Source organism: Bombus vosnesenskii, unplaced genomic scaffold (genome assembly GCF_011952255.1).
Source record: "Bombus vosnesenskii isolate JDL3184/JDL3185 unplaced genomic scaffold, Bvos_JDL3184-5_v1.1 scf7180000016273, whole genome shotgun sequence".
Lineage (NCBI taxonomy): Eukaryota > Metazoa > Arthropoda > Insecta > Hymenoptera > Apidae > Bombus > Bombus vosnesenskii.
In genome coordinates this window covers 173,928-197,320 of record NW_022884342.1, presented here as the reverse complement: position 1 = coordinate 197,320, position 23,393 = coordinate 173,928, and the positions used below count along the sequence as shown (strand labels likewise).

The 23,393-nt window shown below is 38.1% G+C and overlaps 2 long non-coding RNA genes across 3 annotated transcripts; one reads left to right on the top strand and one right to left on the bottom strand.

Moving 5' to 3' along the window:
• Positions 1-11,094: 11,094 nt before the first annotated feature.
• On the bottom strand, positions 11,095-12,595 carry LOC117242282. 2 transcript variants are annotated; one of them, XR_004495214.1, is made up of 3 exons: positions 11,956-12,595; positions 11,713-11,815; positions 11,095-11,622 (listed from the first exon to the last, which is right to left on the bottom strand). It is a non-coding gene; the product is annotated as an uncharacterized LOC117242282 (long non-coding RNA). The 2 variants fall into 2 exon arrangements; XR_004495215.1 differs by having other exon boundaries at positions 11,095-11,815; positions 11,956-12,151; positions 12,205-12,595.
• A 3,146-nt stretch (positions 12,596-15,741) lies between these two features.
• On the top strand, positions 15,742-20,848 carry LOC117242281. Its single transcript, XR_004495213.1, has 4 exons — positions 15,742-16,587; positions 16,867-16,957; positions 17,032-17,328; positions 17,694-20,848. It is a non-coding gene; the product is annotated as an uncharacterized LOC117242281 (long non-coding RNA).
• The last annotated feature ends 2,545 nt before the right edge of the window (positions 20,849-23,393 follow it).

Here is a 23,393-nt window from a genome sequence, read left to right as displayed (position 1 = left end):
AGGAGAAGGTACGCTCGGGGTGACACTCCAGGTGTTGCGTGTTTACTGTACTTTGCCTGTGCAGGAATTTTCGCCGATCATTGATCAAGATAAACTCGTGATCTCCTTATTTGCTGGAAATAACAATGTTTGATGAGAAACAGGACGGATTCTTTAGTCGTTCTTGGGTGTAAGTTCTGTCAAGATTGAAACTTTTGTGAATGTTACTCTACACACGTATTAACACTTTGACTGCCACGTGAGCCATATATGACCCACGGTTTCTCCTGTGACCAGAGCGCTTCAACTTCTTACGATTGTAAAAATTGTATGAAAATTGACAGTTAGGGCATTTTCAATATAACCGACGAATAGAAGATACTTTGAAATAAAAAGTGCCCCATTGAACAATTAAACATTTTTATTAGAACAACAATAAAAAAAAAATGAGGACAAATCTTGCATCTAACGGTGCACTGTGTTGGCTCCATATCTTTGAGGGGTAATCCACGAATATTATTATAAATACACCATAGAAAATAATCGTAAATGCTGCTTTATAATCATATAATTGAGGTTAGGAGTGTGAACATACCTTACTGTTATATATAGAACGAGCAAATACTGTTTACTAACATCCTCTACACGTTCAACAACATATTCTGCACGTTTTGCTTGCCATGAAACAACGAATGCGAATGGTTTGTTGAAATAAACGAAGCCTTGTTACAATATGTTACTATCAACTGTTAGCAAGGCGCCACGGTGGTCACCAGTGACCACCAATAAGTTAAACGGTCCATTGGGGAAGAACGTTGTCTTACATCATCAATTTACTATTATTTTGCCATTACATGCTTTGAATAATAAAAATTCCCCCGTGGCGTCCTCAGCGAAACGTGTGATTTCAAAGTGTTCAATTACTTCTATTGCTGCTGAAGATTATGAAAAGTTACTGACGCTACATACGACGTCATTGCGAAGTTATCTTCAATTCGTCTAGATGTCGCTTAAAACATCGTGTACATAATATAAGAAATAGATATTGACAGGCAAGACTGAATTGATGGCCTTGAAATTATCTTCAAGGTACTCTCACAGATACTTTGTAGGTTAGTTAGATGCTGAACTTAAGCAACACCCGTATATGAATATTGTCTGAAATTGGAGCAACCGATAATTACTAAAGCAGCACTTTTGTCCTTTTATATTCCTCAAATCCTTTGCGTAAACCTCGAACGCACGTTGCCCCTAACGAGATGCAAACACAATTGGCAGGCGATTTTCCCATTTGAGGAAGCTGAAGCCTGAGCGAAACGTGTGATTCCCACGTGGCAGTCAAAGTGTTAACCCTTTCGATATTAATTCATAATTTTCTTACTAATTGACCAAATGATAAAAGCACGTGTTTGGAAAAACCACCTGAAAAGTGTGTTTCTATCATTAATTTTTTTCCATCAGAAAATAATTTTTCTTTGAGTAAAAAATATTTACCTGTGGGTGCAAAAAAAAAAACAGAAACGAAAGAGAGGTAGAAAGACGAAAGGAATTTTTCGCGAAAAATGAAAAAAGCACCCCTATCGCAGAGGATATGGCGAGGCAAAAAATACGTCGGAGCAGCAGCACAACGGCGGATAGCGGTGATCAGTGGGTAGCTCCTTTAATTTCACCAGGATCGCCTGTCAATCCTCCTTCATACCTGCTCCTTATAATTCATTAAAATTCTTTTTGCTTGCCTGAAAACGTGACGGATCTTGTTTTCAATTTAGTAGAGCCCCGACTGTGACTACCATAATGCCCCGCATGAGTTACCCGCGGAATAGCAATGAGTCTTCTCGACGGCCGGCTGGGAGTCGCGATCGGGATTCCTGCGTAGAAACTCGTTTTCGGCCGCGGAGAATGAATTTTGAACGACGGGGAAATTAGAATTTTTGTTCCACCAGCGTCCCTCCACTCCTTTTTTCTTCTTCTCGTATCTCGAATAATAAATGGCGCTATAAAAAAAAAAAAAAAAAAGAAGAAATAAAAATGTTAGACTTCGATATCGCGCTGAATGAAAAATCGATTAACTTTACGTTATTTTCATTTGCTTGAAACGTACGAAAACATATTACTTTTATCTCGTACGATAATTATTTAATATTATACAGAGTTGCGGTTGCAACATTGTAAATTGATTGTTCAAAGTATGACGTTGCTACGCAGTCGAACACGTGAAATTAATGAATTTGCGGTTTTTACGTCTGTTCTCACGAATTAATTTTGTTCTGTAGCAACAGCGTGACTTTCATATTTTACAAAGCGTTGTGAGGTTCCAGAAGGTCTGCTTTATCTTTCATCGGTGAGAAAATGTTGATTTTTCGGGGATCATGGCGTGAAAATAAAATGATCCGAACAAACCAGGTCCCAGGTTAAATTTGTTCCACGGACATCCTATCGTGTTATATATACGGGGTGTAAATAGTAAATTTCGTCAGCTTCTCGGTGACACGTTTTATCAGTGGTTTACGTGGAACATAGGGAGTAGCCAGTGGCGAAACCCTCTTAGTCCTCGACAAGTATCCCCTTCGACGCTAACCGAATTGGGCATTATCGCCCTTCGTGTAATTAATCCTGCTATTCCGTTAACCCAAGATGAAGAAGGATCAGTATTAATCTTGTTGATCAAGAATCATCCCACTTCTGGACGAAGCTTAGAACTCTGCTCTATTTTCTGTTACAATGTTTCTTGCTTAAACTTTACCATTCAAAGACTAATATCAATTTTCCTGCAAACAGATTCTGGATTTGTACGTGTTTATAAGAATGTTCAATGTCAGAATATTAGAATGTTATTTCAATATTAGAATTTTGAAAATCACTTTCTCTTGTTACAGTATTTAGAAGATAAAACAAAGCTCCACTTAGGTTCAGCTAGGTTAGCTCCACTTAGGTTCAGCTAGGTTAGCTCCACTTAGGTTCAGCTAGGTTAGCTTCACTTAGGTTCAGCTAGGTTAGCTCCACTTAGGTTCAGCTAGGTTAGCTCCACTTAGGTTCAGCTAGGTTAGCTCCACTTAGGTTCAGCTAGGTTAGCTCCACTTAGGTTCATCTAGGTTAGCTCAACTTCATAAAAGTATAAACATGCAACAAGATTGGCAATCTTCTTATGAGATACCAGATATGGTATCTTCCCCAAATTTTTGAGTAAAAATCTGCGAACCATATTTACAATTTTTAGTAAAACAAGCAGGAATTTGATACACGGTGAGGTTAGTAAAATATGGTTTTTGACATTCATTCGAGTTCCATGCACAAGGTATGATTCGTTCCTGCCGCGTGTTTTGCAATTCTGACACGTTATCGACTGTTATCCAGAGCATCCAGCGCCATTCCTTTATCGCTTAATACGCCGTGACGACTTGAAATTAAACCCATCGCTCGTCCGACAAAAACATAATCCGACGATGGTAAAGAGGGAAATCGGACATAGGGGCAGGGAGGATCATAGCGGAGCGACCCGTGACGCGCATAGAATCGCCATTTCAAGCTCCTCTTCACAGCTGCTCTCTTTTTTCCATCGCTGCCATTGTGACAGCCCCTCTCGAGCACAAAGCGTGGACACGAGCTACGATTCTTCACAGTTACAGCTTAAAAAGTGTCTTAATCGTGGTGTACTGTCGTTTTAAACAAACTCCTAATCGCTCTTCAAAATGCCTTCGGACTATCTACGTTCTCTGTAGTTCAATTTTTTTCACCTAACAAATATATTACTATTCTTTTCTTCTTTTTTTGTCGCTCTACAACTTTGGAAAGTTTCGTGTGTCTTAAAGGACACCGCGGTCTTCCCAGCGATTTGTCAATTTTCCCTGAACAGTGTCGTGCTCCAAATTAATGACAACATTTTTGGGAAAAGGTCCGGACGAATGAATTGGATCCGTGACGCACGCATTCCGTTTCTCACGAGCCGAGGCACTAGGATCGACCCTTCGATACAATTAAAAGAAGGGTCCGCCCTGGACTATTTGGTCCAGCCTACAACAACATCCTGCCGTACTCGTCGACCGGGATTGGACGAGGAAAGATCCTTTGACATTGGTCCATAGCCGAATTCCTGGACCATTATTAACACCCTGCTGTTTTCCGCTGGCCACGTTTCGATTTTCATGGCTGCTGCTCATAGAGGGTAAGAGGATATTTCCTCTTCTTCAGGCAGAACATCTAGAAAATTTAAGTTTCCGGTTGAATGCGTTTGTTTGATGGAAAAGAATGAGTTAAATGGTAAAAATTAGAATTGGTATTTTGATTTCTCTATAAAGGACAATATTAACATTATATTATTGTTAGTTCTAAAGATACAAATAAAGGATACGTAGTAAGAGAAGAAAAGGAGTTTGTAATTCCTCTACTTTGGTTCCTTTGGCTCCTCAATTTCCTGTTTCTTCTTTTTGATTCTTCTGAAAAATTCAATAAACATTAGAATAATATGAGATGAATTTGTTTTGAAAAAATCTTGTACTGGGTGTGTAGATAGTTTGACAAAAGGGGAAGGAACTTGAAACAAATTTCTGAAGGATACGTAGTAAGAGAAGAAAAGAAGTTTGTAATTCCTCTTCTTTGGTTCCTCTGGCTCCTCAATTTCCTTTTTCTTCTTTTTGATTCTTCTGAAAAATTCAGTACACATTACAATAATATGAGATGAATTTGTTTTGAAAAAATGTTATACCAGGTGTGTAGAAAATTCAGTAAAAATTGAGTAAACATTAAAATAATATGAGATGAATTTGTTTTGAAAATATGTTATACCAGGTGTGTAGAAAATTCAGTAAAAATTCAGTAAACATTAAAATAATATGAGATGAATTTGTTCTGAAGAAATGTTATACCAGGTGTGTAGATAGTTTGACTAAAGGGGAAGGAACTTGAAACAAGTTTCTGAAGGATACGTAGTAAGAATAATTTCTCTTCTTTGGTTCCTCTGGCTCCTCAATTTCCTTTTTCTTCTTTTTTGATTCTTCTGAAAAATTCAGTACACATTACAATAATATGAAATGAATCTTTTTTGAAAAAATCTTATACCAGGTGTGTAGATAGTTTGACGAAGGGGGAAGGAACTTGAAATCGTACAAATTTCTTCGATCGGCAGCGTTAATTAGCCAAGTCGAAATTGTCAATTTCATCGTGTTACGTAAATAATGAGCTGGCCCGTAAACAAGCTCTGATAGATGCTTAAAACAAACCCTTAATTGAATTCACACTTAGTCATTCCGGTTCGCTCGAAAACCGACGAGTCATCCGGCACTGATTTTTTCCCTCCTCCCTTTGCCCTCTTGTTTCCACCAATTTACCCCCGCAGCGCGATTTCTGCCAATAAAACTAGTTTCCACTGCCAAACGAGCAAATTCTTTCGCAATTTTCCTTCCAAGTGCTTGATATCTTAATTCATTGACTCGATTGCCTCTCCAATCCGGTCAGTCGCTATTATCTCTTCATTCTGTAAAAAATTATCATAAAGTAAAAAAAGAAAAAGAAAAAAATGTGTTCAAAAATGTACGTACATAAGGCAGCAACAGCTTTAATTTTTTTTTATTCAGACGCAGACCTGGTACAAGTCTGACAGCTGTTACATTGTGATTTTGCGTATGTTGTATTCCAGAAGGCCTTATCGCAGCCGCTATTGCTCGCCCCCGAACCGTTACATTATTCATGTTTAATATCATCAAGTATTTCATCCCTCTGGACAAAAGGCAGCCAGCCATCGCTGACGGCGATGTTAATATCGCCAACATGGACGCGTCTATTGCCATAACAGTATCGCGAACAATCGAAGAACCAGCATATCCTATTAAAGAAATTGCTTTCGAAATATATCCTTGGAATAATGCTTGAAAAATCAAACAATCGATGCTAGGAAAATATTCTTCGTTTTTCTTCCTCTTCGATTATCTGAAACATTTGTATTTTTGAATTTGAAACATTTGTTATTTTATTTGAAACGTATGCATTTATTATTATTATTGTAATATCGCAAAGAATCGAGGAAATACCTTTGATAAAAAACCAGCTATTTCTAGGTTATGTTCTTTGAATAATAATATTTCGAAACCCATGAAGTTGTCTGCAGAAGAAATTTCTTCAATTCTTTTTTATTTCATGTGGTAAACACAGACGTGTTCATTGTTATAAAAGCGACGCAAACAATTGAAAAAGTAGCTTTATTAATAAATAAACTGGTCCTAGAATAATATATTCAAATAATATTTAGAAGACCATGAAGTTGTTTCCAGAAGAAATATCTTCAATTCTTTTATATTTAATGTAGTAAACACAGACGTGTTCATTGCTATAAAAGCGAGGCAAACAATTGAAAAAGTAGCTTTATTAATAAACAAACTGGTCCTAGAATAATATCTTCGAATAATATTTGGAAAACCATGAAGTTGTTTCCAGAAGAAATTTCTTCAATTCTTTTTTATTTCATGTGGTAAACACAGACGTGTTCATTGCTATAAAAGCGACGCAAACAATTGAAAAAGTACCTTTATTAATAAACAAACTGGTCCTAGAATAATACATTCAAATAATATTTGCGAAACCATGAAGTTGCTTTTGGAAAAAGGTTGTTTGCTTTTCTTCGCGCGATGATTAGCAGAATTCGTGGTCTTACCATGATCGTGCAACCTCGTGCTTTCTATTTATACGAAGTTTGCAGGAAATGACTATCCACAGAACGGCAATCTACTCAGAAATCAGCAGGCATGTTAAGAAGACAAATATGAAACAAATTATGTAGCAACGATTAAGTTAGATACTACTTAAATTACAGTATCACGTACAGGCGCATGCTGCACGTTATATTTGCGTAACATACTGTTATTCAGAACTCTGGGTAGCGCTTTAATTTACCTAATTACCATCATCTTTAAATAATCATTAGCACCTTCTACTCCATCAATCGTAACAGGATTGTGATAATCTGTAGCATCAGTTAATTATCATCTTCTAACAGCTCGTACGTGCATTACTTTTAACGTAATATTGCTAATAAGACAACCATGTTATAGACAGTGATTCCTGACTACACACATTTCGTAGTGCAATCTTATGACATAAGATGTATTAAGTATATAACTGTAATTCTATTATACAATATGAACCGATTAAGGAAAGTAATTATAGCTGCAAGTCCATTTCATATTGTAAGATTATTTCATGAAACGTATTATCTATGAATTTGAAACGTGCAACGTGTTATCTCACTTTTATAATTGTGATTAAGAAAATAATTGTTTTCGATTAAGAAAGATAATTCTTACTTCAGACATTAATATTTATCACTTGTGAAAGAAGAATTGTTTCATTCATAGATAAAAGCTATAGTAATTACTCTCACGAAACGTCCAAATCTATCCAGAACGTAAAACACATTTTCTAATAATTATAATTTCAAAAAATACGATTCCTTCTCATACTCCAAATTTGTTACTTTTACACAGCCGATGTTTATACAGATTCATATTATTGTAAAATAGATTCAAAGTGGAGATTTGCTTCATTCATTAAATTTTACATTTCATATTGTAAATTCTTTTGATACACTAAATACTATCCACGTTCTGTACATTCTTGCATCCTTTAATCCCGTGCAATGTATTAATATTCAACCATTCGCAATCTCATTCTTTCAAGCAACGTCAATTTCGTTCGTTCCATCAACCATTTTGTCCCTCGGTAACAACCATTGCACTCGACCAACGCCATTCGATCACGCGAATATTGCGGATCGCAAGTTTGTAGAAACAGCTGAAGCATTTAATCCGGGGTGTGTCAAAGAAAACGCGGAAATAGAGTCGGGGAGAAGAGGGCGCCGGGACCGAACGCTGTCAGCGTCGCGGCGTCGCCAGGGACGCGTCGCCATCCCCATATCCCATCAGGTTCGCCCTCGTTCCCGCCTCGCCGTCTCCCTTCCTTCACAAAGGGGTTGATGGTGGCTCCGGATCATTCACGGCCGCCGAACGCCGACAATACGCCGGAAATTTCAACGAAACGCTCGCAGCCCCGTTGATTTCCGCGGGGAGTACCCGCTGCCTCTGTCTTCGTTCCGCCTGCCAGTCTTTTCCACTCTTGCTGACTTCGTCACCGTCGTCGAACGATGGCCGCACTGTCGAATCATCGTTCAATCCTACTAGAGCATTATTTTCGACACAATATTGGCTGGCGAAAATGATAACAAGAGGAATATCAAAGGGGTGGTTTATTGTTCTGCAGTTTTCCAACGACTGTTCCACGTGACGAAGAGGAGAGTTTGATGAGTGGAACCAGTAGATGGCTTATTTTGTCTAGTTACTTTGGTAGAGGTTGGAATGCAGCTTCTTCGTGTATGCTTTTTGATACATAACCTAGAAATGGAGAATTTCAATAATTAATAAATTTGTGACAAGTTTGAACTTTTGATGTAATTTTTGTTTTAGTTAGAGAGTAAAGCGAGTGACATTGGTGAGTTTTGTATTTTGTTAGGAAATAAGGAAATGTATTTGTTAAGGAATAAGTAGTAGATAATTAGATAATATTTATCTGGAAGCCATTTTAAAGCGCCATTCCTGTGTATCAACGACGGAATTTCAAAGACATTCTACGTGGAATAATTCCAAACTGTTTAGCTTTTTGAGTCCATATTTCGTGACAAAAGTTGTTTATTTAATTGGTAGATTCGAATGAAACTTACGGATCGTTGAAATCGAAACGAAGAAGTGCAATTATTAAGATCGACGGCGATCGGATATTGAAGAAAAGCAGGATCAGGGCAAGATATCGATAAGTGATTTAGATAAGCGGAAGACGAGTCGATAGAGTCAAAGTCATCGTGCTTGGAGCAGGCACTGACTGATTTCTTCCTCTGTTCCCGTGACTTCTTCATTTCTTACGACTCCTGCCTTGGACAGGTTCATTTAACGCGGAGGACACAAAACTCTCCACTTTATAAAGAAGAAGAAGAAAAAGTAAATAAAATCAAATACGTTCGATTAAGCAAAATAATAATAAACAAGAAATTGAACGTTAGGCAATCGAGCTCTAACTCTTAAACAAACCTTTATAATATAATTCAGCCCTTAGGAAAAACCGTACAAGCACCTTACTATATACATACTTGCGCAATTACTTGAAACAAACATACTGTTGCAAGGTTTCTGAAACAGAGTTAATAACTTCTAAACTCGAGTCTGATCTATTTTAGCAAATCCAAGAAACTGTACAGTATCTGTTAGTCTGAGTTCGTCGTAGAATTATTTAAAACTTGCCTTCTCTTTGTTCTTCCCTTGAGAATGCTCATCTTCTGTCGAACCGAGGCCAACGTTGGTGCGTCGAACAAGAGAATCTCGAGGAAAAACGGCGAAAACCAGCTGGAGGCAGCGTTGGAAATAGTCGATGGATAATCAGCGGTGGCCACGAGAAGGGAGAACGAGGATGAAGAACTATGGAAGAAAGTTGGCAGGCAGTCAGATTGCAAGTAGAGAATAAGAGAGAAAGAAAGAGAGAGGGCAGTTGCGGCAGCAGCAACCGCGGCAGCAACGTCAGCGGCAACAGCAGGGGTTGCTGACAGAGAGAACGATACCAGAGGGAAGAGAAAACGTGGTGGCCGTCCAGGGAAGAGAGGAGCGGACGATAGAGAAGGAGAACCCGGCGAGTTTACGGCGGGGGAGAAGAGGGAAAAGAGAGGAGAGCGGTGTACGGTGCATGGCTCTCTGTTGCGATCATTAATCACATTCTCGTGTCATGGCTAGCACCGCGCCGCCAGGGGTACCATAGTAAGGGTATACGCTAGTGGTATGAGACTACTAAAGGGAGGACCAGGATACTGCCGCTCTTCTGATCATGAACACCGTGGCTGCCTTCCTCTGCGAGGCCGCCAACCAACGCTACGATTACCGTTATCGTTCCTCTTGAGAACCTGGGTCTGGAGTATCGTTGCAAAAATACCGGTCTAATAGGGTACAGCGTTTACCCTTTGATAGGAAGCTTTGATTTCCTGGCGACGCGGTAGTAAGTACATATTGTACTTTCAGGATTTTTCTGTCTGATAATTCCATAATTCATAATATTGGTGCCCTAAGATTTTGGCTAATATACATATATATATTGAATTACAGAGAATTTTATTGATATATTGATATTACATAATCAATAACCACATAATCGATAATATTAGCTTTTCATTTCTGTACTCTTCCCAAAAATCTTCTTTTCATATGAAATATGTTAATTCAAAATGTAGTTTGAATTACATATATTGGTAATTCATGTAATGTATTCAAATTATAATACATCTTGAATTAACATATTTCATATCAAAAGAAGATTCTTGGAAAGAGAACAGAAATGAAAAGCTAATATTATTGATATATATATGTAATTCAAACTACATCTTGAATTAACATATTTCATATCAAAAGAAGAGTTTTGGAAAAATAACAGAAATGAAAAGCTAATATTACTGATTATATGGTTATGTGATATTATATATTATGTGGTTATTGATATATATGTATCAATCATTATTATTTATTGATGTACATATATCAGTAACCACAATAAGAAACTAACATTCTCTGTAATTCAATATATGTATATTGGCCAAAAGCTTAGAGTACCAATATTGTCAATTGTGAAATTATCACACAGAAGAATCCTGGATATATGCATCAATAACCACAATATGAAACTAAAATTCTGTGTAATTCAAACTGCATCTTGAATTATCATATTTCATATCAAAAGAAGAAGATTTTGGAAAGAGAACAGAAATAAAAAGCTAATATTATCAATTATATGGTTATGTGATCTGATATATTATGTACTTATTGATATATATATATATATATATATATCAATTATTATTATTTATTGATATACATATATCAATAACCACAATAAGAAACTAGAATTCTCTGTAATTCAATATATGTGTATTGGCCAAAAGCTTAGAGCACCAATATTGTCAATTATGAAATTATCACACAGAAAAATCCTGAATATGTGTATCAATAACCACAATATGAAACTAAAATTCTGTGTAATTTAAACTGCATCTCGAATTGACATGTTTCATATGAAAAGAAGAAGATTTTTGGAAAGAGAAGAGAAATGAAAAGCTAATATTATCGATAACAAAGAAACTCGACAAATATCGATCTTTGCATCAAATTACAAAATTTTACCCAAGTTCCAAGAATTCTAGCGGTCAAACAGACAAACCTTTCTATTGGCAATTTTCGTACAAAGAGAAAATGTCAGCGGATGGAAAGAATAGCGGGTTTCACGCCGAAGCATCCGTTTTGGAAAGCTGGCACACGACGTGCGGGTTTATGCATCTTTTCACCGATCTTCGTCAGTTCTGACCGCATCAAAACAATGTCGACCGTGGCATTGTATCGCTTTTAACCCTTTAGTCGGGTCTCGGGATGCGGATGGTCATAAATAAGTCGCGCTTCTGCCACGAGAGGATTTATCCGCACGTGCAAGTACTTTGCTAATTGCCGTGACGGGACTAGAAAGTTGATAGAAAGAGTTCCGCCGTTCTCTATTAACGAGAAAGGTGTCCGGCTGCCTTTTCCTCGACAGTTTCCTACTTTTCGCTTCCAGTCTGTGTAATGACTTTAGTCGATGCTTCTAGAAAGTGTCAAGATGGAAATTTAGCATTATATTTAATTATTTATATATACCTAGTTCCAATTAAAATAATACGATAAACATAAATACGTAAATACAATCTTGATTCATGTCAACATCGGTGATCATCAAGTTTGTCAACAGAGCACTTGTATACTCTTAGTAATTACCAAAAACAACATAATCTCAAAATCTGAAAAGCACCTAGTGTTAATTTTAAATGTAAATTCAAATTTACATTACATTTGAATATAAATTTAAATTCAAATTTTGTACCTTAACTGTATAGACCGGGCACATAACCTTCATTTCAGTTGTATCAGCGTTACTTACACTGTCCATCTTGTTGACATTCGCAGCGTAATACCGAAAGTCGACACACTTAAGCAATATAAACTTCTATACGAATCGAAAAAACTTCCCTTGAAGATACACAGAATCGAAGCTTCTATAAACTACACGTCAACCATGTCAAAGTACAGGGGAAGTGTATAATTATCATTGTCAGTGTTACTGTGCGAAAGCAGTCCTGGAACAACGGCGGAAACTGTATGCGTGATTCCAGGTCCAAGTTCTAATTACCTGCAGATAAGTATCAGCCGGCCGTCCGCAAATGGCGTGCTCCTGCAGCGACGTCTGAGAGCTCGTCAGTCAAACACGTCAGCTATGCCCGGATGTTATCGTGCCAGCGTAATAACCTTTGTGTCACGCTTACCGGTAACTATGATGCTCTCGAAACGTCGAAGGAAGAGAAACGCGATTCCGATGCATCGATACCTTCCTCTTGCAACGATTCAAACGCTATCGCACGCTGGGGAATAATTTTCCTTGTCGTAGGTATTTCCAGAAGGTTATATCCATTGTTTACATAATTTTACATTGATCCGTCAACTCGGTGTATTTTTCTTTTAATACATTACCACTTTCAAAAATCTACGTTTCAGATTCGGTTTCTTAAGTATTTTATTGCACACACACAAAAAAATATATACAAAATTTGGAAGAAACATTTATAACGCTTGTGGTCTTAAACGAAAATTATTTGTTAAACATATGTAAATAATAAAAATTCTTTCAGCAGTAAATATGCAAAAGGGATGTAATATAGGAAAAACAACAAAATTCCTCAGTAAATTCCGTTTATTAAAATCCAGATAAAATGTCAACAATATCAATCAACAATTCTTTCCTTAACATATCAATTTCCGGTTAATAAAAACCAAACAGAAAAAAGCAATTCACAAGTACGTAGCTATTTCGAACTAAATTTAATAATTTCCTCTGGTAAACATAACCTAAAATGGATTTCAGGTCTCTTGCAACGTGGATAGGATCTCTTTTCCAGCTAACCGCGCATTAGATCGTCAAGAGGTGTGCCAGGTATCCAGGAAGCGCTCTAGAAACATGCACCCGATACCCAGCCACATAAGATATTGTTCTCCCGATGAAATTAATAGTGGCCGTAAGCCCCGCCGCGTAGCATTAATCCTCGCGGCATTAGTGACACTCTGAGGAACGAGAACTAGGTTGGAAGGGGTGCGCGGACGAAACTCGAGAGCTAGCTGATTCTCAGCAGAAGGGGACACGAATCTCTTCGTGTTAGAAGGTTCGAGGCAGCGGCTGGGGGCAGGATATTACGTTCGCGGACCAAAGGCGGAAGAGAACGAACGAAGAAGAAGGAAGAAAGGAGGAGGAAGAAGAAGAAGAAGGAGACAAGAGGTTGGTTGGGAAGAAGCAGGTCGAAGAGACTCTTCAGCTTGTCCACGAAAGGAAGATTTGTGCTGCTCTTCCACCCCCGACTGCCACCCCTTTCGCTGCACGGTCCGTGGATCTGAAATAAATGGTTATCGTGGATTACCCCCGGATGCTGACACGTCATAATGGCGGGGATTCGCCTTAACCCAGTGGCGCGTCATTGGAGAACGATATTTCTTCATCTGTCGGTCATTACCGCGCGATTAATGCCTGGCGACGTTACAAAGCTTCCACGATTCGTGAACGTAGTTCGAGGAGATAGTCTTTTGGGAAATACGTGGTAGGACGGCGACACGTTTCAATTTGACTTTGGAACAGGTGAGTACCTTGTGACGACGTCGAATTGATTTGAATTGCAGCTAGTTGTTTAGTATCTTTTATTAAAAGTTTGTGTTACTATACTGTCTATTCACTTTCATGTGTTCGCGTATTTGGAACTGTAGTTTGCAGCAATAAAGAGGCAGAACACCGATATTTAATTTGTATCTCTTGAGATACAGAGAGAGATATCTCTTGAGATATCTCTTGAGAGAGAGAGAGAGAGAGAGAGAGAGAGAAAGATCTGGATTATGTATTCAAAAGTGCAAAAGTTTATCATTACGAATATAGGTTAACTATGAATGCATAGCACGTTCCAAAAATCGGTTTAATCTTATTTGATTTTGAATTAGTTTTTCTTGGTTTATTCATATTAATGAGAAACGTAGCAGCCTCCTTGTTACAGTAGCATTTGAAGAACGATCTTTTAGAAATTCATTTCTATCAATTACGAAAGGTATTTAAATCTCACGCGTAAGGTTAAACAGAACCAGTTCTATTATCACACTTTCATTTTTGAACGATATAACTACGATTCTTGCGTCACCCGATATCTAGAAGAACATTCCAATATTACAGCTGGTACACGATCAACCAAACAGATCGAACGATACACGATAATACGAATGGAAGGTGTAAGAGAGAATGGTACATTTATTGTTAGTTGCAAATGCGCGTCGTAGCGGCTGGCCGTCGAACCACAAAAAAGAGCAAGATCCGGCTGACTCGGTCGTAGTAGATATCCAGCCTGTAAACGTTTTTTTCCGCCGTGAGTACAAAGGTTAACGTGCAACCCGGTAGTACCAGGAGAACGCCAGGGATCACGACAGCTGATGGGGACAGAGCTCGAGGGACGATCAATAATATAATACCCCGTCGCCCCGGGTACCACCATGCTATCGTACCATCGAATCCTGGGCCGGCTTTCATGTGCTCTGATCCGCTTATCGTTCGCCTTTTCGTGAACATGTTTCGTATTTTTTTCAGGACGACCGTGAACGCGATTGCTGACGCCCTTCCACGTCGTCGATGACGACAAGGAGTCGCTGTGGAAACGGTGGACACAGATGCTTTGAATCGCGATAAGGCGTAGCGAGAATAATGACGACATGGTGGAAAGTAGGTCAGCTAATTTTGGAATCAAAAACCCTGGTAAGAATTTTTAAAGAAACGCTTTTAATGACTAGAAGTATCGCGATGATTGTTAGATGTATAAATTTGAGAGCTCGTTTTGGAAAGCGATACGTCGATTTCGTTGAATGGATGGCTAAAGAAGGAAGTTTTCGTGTTTTTAAGCATATAACTCCTATATTATAGCATATATATTGATGTAGTTTTAAGGTTGTAAAAGTTGGTAAGCTTTTCTTTTTAGTATGATCTTCATCGTAGGGGTGGCTCAATTTTAAACTGTGCTGCCATCTGATGGTTTCACACTTTATTTGATGTTTGTTTGTTTATTTAGACATTTTGCTTTGTTCATTTTTATGAAATTTATACGATTTATAGGAATTTATATTATGTTATCAAATTTACATTCTCAGGCGTAGTTTAATTTAGTCCATATTTAAGAATTTCTGTATAGTTCCTTCTACCGGTAATGTCGAGATCTGTAATTTTTTAGAAATCTACAGATTTCTGTCACACCATAGGAGGAAAGCGTAGAAATAGTTTCACAAATTTGCGGTAGGGATGCAAAAATTGTACTAGCGTACTCTGCAGAAACAGCAAATAATTTCAACATTATTCATTTCCATCAAACTAGAAAAAAATATAATTTTTAATTGAAATTAATTACCACTAAAAAGTTAACTATTGCTTTAAACACTATTTATTTATCTCGTTATTTAGAGACGGGTAAATAAAGTACTTAGGACAGACCTTCTCAATATTTCGGACGATACATTTATTTTTCATACATTACATTTACATATTCAATGTATATTAATTCATAAGTATATAATTATATATCTAATTAATAAATTATATTACAGAATATATGTATCCTATCTAAACCTAATATCTACAAACGATTACGCATTTTAAGCCTACATATATTTTGCCTGGCAGTTGGTTACATTTAGGATCTAGAACTGTACTGTACATCGAATAAGCTATATCGTTTAATCCTTCGTTCGAGTGTACTATACATTGTTTGCAAGTAGCTGATGACTCGTTTCTAAAACTACAATATCTTCTCATCGGATTGTTCAAAAAGCCCAAGCGCCAGATTTGCCCGAACGTATGGTACCATGCAGTGTAATCTAAAGTCGCGTGGCATGTCATCCGTAAGATACCTGTAGAGACGAGCTTCTGATATTTACAATTCTACAAAAGCCCGGATCTACAGGGTAGATCACGAATGTGCCTATCTTATGCCCCCACTCTTTTCGGCCATTGTCTCCTCTAGGTAGCGAGATCTGTAACACAGAAGCCCAGTTTTTACACATACGTCGAAACCACGAAAGAGAAGGGTAGGGTTAGGTTTAGGTTAGAAGGCTCATTTCCATGAATCGCGGTAATCGATAGCAAACACGGCGTTGCCCATCGTTAAATTATACTCTGAAAATTGTACATCGTGTCCAGTCATTAAATTACCATTCAGTGTCACAGGAAGAGTTATCCTCGAGATTGAATACGAATCGGGCAATGGTTGCAATAACTAAGCGATAGTAATCGCGAATTAATTGCATGATACCGATTGCAAAGTGATCAAGCGTGCAACGACACGTAACTACATATGAATAACCGTATGAGCATGACTATATAAAGCCGGCAGGGATTAGAAATTTCGTCCCAGCTACCGAACCGTACGTGACGCCGGAAAACCTTCACTAAAATCGGACGTGACATCGCATGCATATCCGGAATACGACAGAAGGAAGTCGATGTATTGTACGTATGATACTGTCTTGTCCACGGTTCAAATTGTCGATTTTTAACGCTTCGTTTGATGAATTCTATCGGGCTACGCTATCGTTGAACGAATCAACCTGCAAACACAGGTGATCGTAGCATAGTGTAATATTAGGTTAGAAACTAAGTAATTGCGGATTTTGTCATTAGATGGTATTGACAAAAGCCGCAATCACTTAGTTGCTAACCTAATGGTACAAAAGTTGATCGACAAATAGAGGTCCAAATAATCGTGTTTCCTCTTCCAATAATTTCCAGTGACGTGAAAAATAGAAAATTAACAAGAGATCGGAATTGAATGCGTGGAATCAGAGTGGAAGAAAAAGAGAGGTGGCAGAACACGAATCAGGTACTTCGATTCTCATATGATAAGAATATTAGAAAAGAGAATAGAACTTTTATTAATACGCAAAGCATTTACAGAATAACTGATCATTGGAAAATAAGAGGACACAAAACATTACATGCTTGTGATCGTTCGCGCGAGCAACAGGCGGAGCAAACATCTCGCGTGCAACGCAGCTGTTCAACGACCGATTAAAGTGCATAAGCCAAAGACCTAAGAAGATTAGATTTCACGAAATTCCAACGAGTAAAAATAAGACAGGCAGGCGTGCGCGCCTTCGCGTTCACAGAATCGAGGTCAAAGTATCGACATGCTGGGAATGCTATTAGAAAAGTGAAACCATGAAAACGGACAACACGATCGTTGTAGCAAACGTGAGTAAATCGTTAACAGACCCATGCACGTGCACGCCAGACTCTCTACTATTTCTCACCAAAATTCACATACTAAATATCATGCAGGAAAACAGAATCGTGGAAATTGTAAAGCTCAGAAGTACAAAACCAACGTACACCCGTTCATCCCCAACATAATGTCAAACACAAAGTGAATTTCCACAGAATTAGTGAAATAGTTAGGTAAGACAGTCCGCTTAGACTTGACGGAAGAATGAAAATCTTGTAAAAATCATTCCTCAACTCACATCCCTGTTTAGCGTCACGCGTGCACATGCATCCTGGACCCGTAGGTGTTTGCGTGCGTGTGCACGACTCGTCTCACTGCTATGCACTATTTGCAGCCTGGTTCACAACAGCGGCGCGATTCGCGCGTTTTCCAGCGTGTAAGGAGCGCGCGAGTGGAAGCGCGGAAGGGCCAACGCCCTTCGAAACGAAACGCAGCGGCCGACTGTCCTTTTTGGCCCCGAGCGGAGAAGGCATTCGGCGACAAGCGCGAATCCTCGAGTCGCGGGGCGTCTCTCCCACGGTTGCCCGGCCGAAGCCAGGGGCATCCCCCGGATTCTGCGATGATTGGACCGCGCGCACCCTCGCCCCACTCGCGACGAGGGAGATGCCACCGCACAGGGCCGTGGCCAACAAGCCAGGTGCCACAGGCAAAACCCCCGAAATCAGTATTGATATCGCATTATTCGACGCGCGCCCAACGTTTTTTCCCCTGTGACGCGGATGTTACCGTGCGAGTGGAAACGTTTGCTAGAGGGTGGATAGCTGTTGGAAAAATGGGGTGGGATAATTTGTGGGTGGGGGTAATTGGCTTGGGGAGATGATGGCTCGATTGTTGAGAGTAAAAGGGACAAATGAGACCTGAAATGTAATGGATAATGTTAGTTTATAAGTTTCATTTGGCGTAGTACGAGAGATGAAATTAAAATAGATGATGTCTTAAGAACTAGAAACGGAGAATTCTGTTTTATGAACAGCGTGTACATAGGTTTGGATGTTTGAAGAGAGGACAAGTTTAGGTATTTTATTGTGAATCGTTCACGGGGAATGTGTATGAGAAAAATGCAATTTTATGAAGAGGGTAGCCTCAGATATTTGAAGAAAAACGTAGCATCTTATTATCGTACAGTTATAATTTATTCTGTGTACAATTCAAATGAGCGATGGTTTCAGAACCATATGGTAGTCAATTTTATTTTATAAAGAGAATGTAAATTTAGATATCTGATGAAAGTATAGGTTTTAGGTTTACAATTGTATAGAACAAGATCAAAGGTTGTATTGAGCGTTAAATTTTAGGGAAATGAAAATTGAATGTTGTATGGATATGTAATTAAGAGTCACCTGGTATCGAGTAACGATTACGTGTACAGAATTTCTCTTATGAAATTCTCGCGCAGAAATTCATGCATTGTATACGTGTGGCGTGAGCATGAAGGAAGTTTATGTGGCTCTGTATTAAGAGAAAGGGACGCCGAACAATTTTATCGTTTACATGACAAATTGACATCGGGCTACACTCGTATGTCATCGACATTGCTAAACGATTGAGTTTCTCCGAACCGAGTACTTGTCCTTTATTCGCAAATTTTGCTCCATTATTCCATTTCCCCTTGCAATATTTAGATACATTAAGTTGTGTATGGAATGTCCCATTTATACTGATTCATATTTCCATGAATCTTGAAAATTCGTTCGCACATGTAAATATTTAAAAAATGAATATCACACAGGAAATAGATCTTCAACATTAAAGTGATACAAAGATAAAAATATTTATACACTTAATAGGAAGATTGACTAAATTGGTACAGCAAAATCGAACGTTTCATACACCATGTTACAATCTATGCTCTTTACATCCAAAATTCATTCCTTTTTTCAATTCCCTCAAGCTAAATCTCACAATTAGTAAAATAATTATAGAAAAATCGTACAAGATGAATGTAGTATGTAGTAGAAATATTTATATAAAACTGTATCGTATTTGCCCTAATTCTTATGTCAATTACAGTTAACAAATACGGAAAGAGAGGAAGCAGAAGTAAGAAAGAGGTTGTAACAAGTGGAAAGCATGGAAAAGCGACGCAAGAGAATTTCTCCAAAGTTGTATCCAGTTAACACTCGTGCAGAGCATAATCACCAGTGGATACAGCCCTGAGGTCGTTTCAGCTCGGTGGAAATCGTGCAGCCTCGGCTTCGAATCCCTGTCAACCGGATCACAGGCGAAAGGGAGAGGGTAAAAGGCAGGGGCCACCCTTCGTCTCATCATCTTTTCGCGCTCATAGCCGGGCATATCTGCTCGGAGCCAGGCCTGTGCTCTCCTCTTCTCGGAGGAATCGCCTGGAAAAGCTCCGTTTTCCCTCGACCTACCCTCTCCACCCTCGTGTCGCCACCCCCCACCCTCAGCAACAAAGTCTCCCAATAACGTTAGCCTGCTCCGTTCCTTCTCCGTTCTGGAGCGACGTATTGATCGTCTCTCTGCTCTCCTGAAGCCGCGACCGGAGGAGCCTGACGTCCGCCGAGGGAAACGAAGAATGGAGAGAAAACGCATCTTCAGAGAGAGAGAGAGAGAGAGAGAGAGATGTGAGGGGGTGGCTTCGATGAAACTGGCTCTGTACAGGCGTATCTTTGTCGAAACTGCCAGCAGGGAAAAAATACAGGACCCACACTGCCAATGGAAACGGTCACGTCGTCAAGTGGTGCGCGTGCAAAAAAGACCAAGGCCATCTGATGGTCCGAGGCTGGCAGAAACGATAGTTCACGGACAGGAGGAAGAATTTGAGGTTCGATTAAAGTGGAAAGTATGGAACTCTGCTGGAACTGCAAGCTGTCTTCAGAAGAAATTTCAATAGAAATCTGGAAATTGTTATCTCGCTGATCATCTCTATTATCTCTGTCAATACATTCCATTTGCAATTTTTATTTTCAATCGATTTAGATTAACTTCTTTCTTGCTTCAATGCTGTGACTATAAAGGAGAATTCCGAGAGTTCGTTTAAGATCTGTTCATTTGCTATTTATTATATTTGTTTGCTTGATCTCTGGACTCTTCCAGTTATACGTTGAACATCTTGATACGCGAGAACTCTCTTTTATTTCACAAAATGGAAGCAAGATTGAAGTATAAAAATTGGAAAAATGGACTACTAGAAAGAAAAATGTATAGATAAAGGTTAAAGTGACAGGGAAAATAACGTTCTAATGGTTTCGCGTAGCTTGGTATGAAAAATAGAAAAGAATTGCCGAAACGATGTTAAATTCAGGTGAAGTAATTTCCAGCAATCGATATCCATCATCAACTTAAACTCTTTTATCGGATGATCTCCATTAACCTTCTAATTAACACTGACTACCTTCCATAAATCACCCTGCACGCTTTTCCATCATCGTACCTACTGCAATGAAAATAAAAATGTTACCTGCTACATGGCGACACGATACCATACTATAAATACAGTGGCAGACAGCGTGAATTGTCACAAATATTCGACGGATGGCGAAAAACAAGTGGCCGGGAACACGAAAGCCGATAAGCCTTGGGACGACTTAACTCGATAAATCGGCGACACGTCGTTCGCCACGGCGTAACTTCATCCTCGTATCATACGTCACTCAACCAACATTCTGCCTGTCGTCCTCTACTCACGTGCAATACGTCTTCTCCGAGTTTACCCACGTATCGTTGCTTGTGAGGCCTCCGTGACGGAGCTTCTCTCTTCTTCTCTTCCTAACTTCTTCCTTGCACACCGGAAACATCGGACACACATTTTTTTTTATCTTCACATTGTTCCATCGTATTTGTTGGTCTCTTGACGAAGAGAAAAGCGTCTTCTGAAATATGACGAGTAGAACACGTCTTCTTTACTTCTCGTGCAACAAGAATTAACGATTAAATTGTATGCATGCATTTGGTTTATAACACCCAATATTCGTCACATGGATTGTAGTTTTAATTCCACGAAGATAGAATGTATTTGTAACAAAGTTTACTTTGAATTCTATTATATATTAGATTTCTTAATTAGTGGAATATCAATGAACAATACAGAAATTGAAGAATTGAGACTTCTGTTCTGTTTGTAAGCAACTTCACGTTTATAGCTAATTTTAAAACGTTTCAAACTGAATAACTAATTCCACCAAGATAAAATGTATTTGTAACAAAGTTTGCTTTGAATTCTATTATATATTAGATTTTTTAGATAAGAGAATGAACAGCCAGTGTTTAGTGGAATATCAAAACAATACAGAAATTGAAGAATTGAGACTTCTGTTCTGTTTGTAAGCAACTTCACGTTTATAGCTAATTTTAAAACGTTTCAAACTGAATAACTAATTCCACCAAGATAAAATGTATTTGTAACAAAGTTTGCTTTGAATTCTATTATATATTAGATTTTTTAGATAAGAGAATGAACAGCCAGTGTTTAGTGGAATATCAAAACAATACAGAAATTGAAGAATTGAGACTTCTGTTCTGTTTGTAAGCAACTTCACGTTTATAGCTAATTTTAAAACGTTTCAAACTGAATAACTAATTCCACCAAGATAAAATGTATTTGTAACAAAGTTTGCTTTGAATTCTATTATATATTAGATTTTTTAGATAAGAGAATGAACAGCCAGTGTTTAGTGGAATATCAAAACAATACAGAAATTGAAGAATTGAGTCTGTCTGTTCTGTTTATAGCTAATTTTAAAACGTTTCAAACTGAATAACTAATTCGATAAAATTATAGCTAATTCTATTATATATTACAGTGTTTAGTGGAATATCAAACAATACAGAAATTGAACTAATTCCACTAAGATAAAATGTATTTGTTACAAAGTTTACTTTGTATTCTATTATATATTAGATTTTTTAGATAAGAGAATAAACAGCCAATGTTTAGTGGAATATCAAAGCAATACAGAAATTGATGGATTAAGACTTCTGTTGTGTTTGTAAGTAACTTCAAGTTTATAGCTAATTTTAAAACGTTTCAAACTGAATAACTAATTCCACCAAGATAAAATGAATTTGTAACAAAGTTTACTTTGAATTCTATTATATATTAGATTTTTTAGATAAGAGAATAAACAGCCAGTGTTTAGTGGAATATCAAAACAATACAGAAACTGAAAAATTGAGTCTTCTGTTGTGTCTGTAAGTAACTTGTACCAATAAAAGTAATAATGATCATTTACTTTATCTGACAAACTTCATGAAAAATGAGTACATATATTCCAGGATACACGTAAAAGTAAATAAAATCTGGAATCTAGTTTTGGTAAAGTTTGGTACAAAGAAGATGAAGAAATCCAAAGACACACTTGACACACAATTGGAAGGATTAAATAGAAAAATTCTTTGGACTTGAAAATAATTTGAGGTAGACCTGAGAAAGCACGGTATTAATTACTGAAACACAATCTATTTGATAGAAACCTTACATTCACTGTATCTATATTGGAAACGGTATCGAAAAAGCAACAAAGTAATTTTCGACCGCCATGTTTCAGCGATGGCAGCGAAGAAACGTTAGCGCTGGGGTAGTGGATGCACCATACATTAAACGCGGCTTCGTTGAAATTACGATCGGTTTATGGCCAACAAAAATATGTAGAACGAACGCACGTAGCACGTATCCCGACCAGGGTCTCCCGTTCCCAGACGTCGTTTACGACCGACCCGTATCTGTGGTTAACACAGCGACTACATATTTATTGATTAATTCACGCCAACTCATCAGCATACAGCGCAATTTCGACGTGGCCGACAAATAGCGGAGGATGTTTCGTAGTATGAGAAGCCGAGGACAAAGATCAATAGCGTGCGTTCTGTGTGAGAAAAATAACATTTATTTTGTCTGCAATATGCGTCAGTGATTCAGGCAACTATAGGCTAATCGCTTATGGACAAAAATTAGTTGTGCAATTTTGTTGAAGATATTTGTATATATGTCAGAAGAAATCAAATTTAACAAAGTTACTTATAAAACGTTAGTCCCTTAAGGGATGAGAAAATTGAGAAGCAAATTATCCTTAAAATT